We start from the raw sequence: 2,043 nt of genomic DNA, 5'->3' as shown, positions 1-2,043 counted from the left end.
CAAGAGAAAATAATAATGATTAGGCTCCTAATATGTGATGCATTTGATATTCCAGCTGCCTATCCATTTCTGTGTCACTACAGTGTAGCTACAGGCTCTCAGGTGTAAACCTCTTTGAGTCATGATTCACTCGGATCTTTCACCCGAGTCTTTAACTTGACTCATGAGTCACAAGTCTCATTATCGCGGATCAGTTGAGTCCTACTACAATTCAAGCTAAAACGATAAGCAGATTATGCAATGATGAGCAGAGAAAGACAGTCCGATACAGGTAATAGGAACTTCCTGAACCAGCAGACTCAGAGCCGGAAACATTGCCATGGGATTCACTCGAGAACTCATGAGTTCTCGCGTGAGTCAGTCAATTGCCGAATCAGCTGGCTATGAGTGGATCTGTAGCAGAGGAGCGAGTAAGTGAGCAAATCAACAACAAAAGCCATTCTTTCACTTCTGAAATATCATGACATGTTCTGCACGTAGACTAGCTAGGCCTACTGTAGGTTTGGTGTATAAATGTAGTAGTATTTAAAATGCAATTAGGTTGAGCAGACAGTCCGAAACATTGCAAGCTCAACCATAAATCAACACTGACTCAAGTGATTCAAATGACTCGCACAACCCGGATCAGTTTAGTGAGTGACTCAGAATAACCTGAATCCTTAAAAGGAATCAAGTTTGCTAGGTCTACTCTCAGGTGAATTGATTGGAATATAAATTCAGTTTTTGATATGGTTTAAAGACAAAATAATAATGATTAGGCTCTTATTATTTGATGCATTTGATATTCTAGCAGCTTATCAATTCCTTATGGCTGTGTCACAAAACAATTGCTTAGATGTTTCACTGTGGTTTGGATGGTTAATAGTGTGAGTGGGAGGGACAAAGTAAATGTATTCATGCTGCGCGGCAAAAAGAGAAACCAAAACTATTTCATAAGAGCCAAAAGAATCATCTGCAAACAATTAGTCTTCAGTTTGTCTTCAGACCAGACTGTCCTCCCCCGATAAACACTCACCACTGATTTGATTGTGTGCGAATGCCTTCATTATTTCATCAGGGCAAAACTGGCAGCAGCCGATTGTCAGAAAATACACAGCCAGTTGGAGCTACAGGCGGAGCTAAGAGTGGAGCTGAATGGCCTAATCCAGGTGACGGAGTCAAATTCTCTCAGCCAAGCGGAGGTGAAGGGTCCAATCTAGGTGGAGCCACAGGCTCTCAGGTAAAGCTTTTTGTCTTAATGGCAGCCTGAGATTTTTGACAAATACTGTAAATACATTTGGAAGTTTTTAGTGTGGTTCAAAGAGAAAATGTTTGAGTGGGCTCATGAAACAATTGGCTACCTACAGTAGATGTTGCACTAGAAGATGATTGGTAGTTTGGTAAGCATGGACGAGCACGCAGGGGGAGATTGTGTGATTATGTATTAAGTCACTTATCTTCCCATGTGTGTGTGTGTGTGTGTTCTTGTGCATGTGCTCAAGATACAAAAAACCCTGAGATGGTACATGACGCTTCCAGGTGCCATTTGTTTGAGTACACACTAATTTCATTAATAAGGTTTAAAGCCTTTTCTTGTTCGCAGAAACGCAACAAAGTGAAGAACGAGAACGGTGGTGATTTCCCGGTGAGAAGACCAATACACTGCATGCACAAAATGTCAGCATGTTTATGACATCAACATGATGTGCAACTTTTTGTTTTCAGTCTGGTTTCCTGCAGGTCGGACATTTGCATCATTTCACCGTGAAGTTCAGTCGTACTGACTGTAATGAATATGCTATTGACTGCGAGGAACCTAGCACGTTCTGGAGAAGCGATCATTCAACTGAACAGACTGGAAGAAGATGACAGAGTGTGTCCAGATGAAACTATTGTGATTCAGCTGGGTAAAACAGGATAAGAAATATACCATTGCAACACATTTCCCTTGTTCTTGTATTGGGGAAGGTGAGTCTCTGGTCATATCATTTGGACCAGAAAAGGTTGAAGTGGCCCGAGACCAACTTTACAGACCAATCCAGTCACGGGACAAGTATTCTGTCT

General features: G+C 41.6%; 1 long non-coding RNA gene across 1 annotated transcript in view; it reads right to left on the bottom strand.

Moving 5' to 3' along the window:
- Positions 1-575: 575 nt before the first annotated feature.
- The window catches only part of LOC116690730 (uncharacterized), a 22,887-nt gene continuing 21,419 nt past the window's right edge, over positions 576-2,043 (bottom strand). The window contains exon 3 of the long non-coding RNA XR_004332349.1: positions 576-689. This is a non-coding gene — a long non-coding RNA (uncharacterized LOC116690730). The remainder of the gene's footprint in view (positions 690-2,043) is intronic.

Source organism: Etheostoma spectabile, chromosome 6, assembly GCF_008692095.1.
Source record: "Etheostoma spectabile isolate EspeVRDwgs_2016 chromosome 6, UIUC_Espe_1.0, whole genome shotgun sequence".
NCBI classification, from domain to species: domain Eukaryota; kingdom Metazoa; phylum Chordata; class Actinopteri; order Perciformes; family Percidae; genus Etheostoma; species Etheostoma spectabile.
Note: the sequence above shows the minus strand (reverse complement) of the source record. Positions and strands in the feature narration are given on the sequence as shown.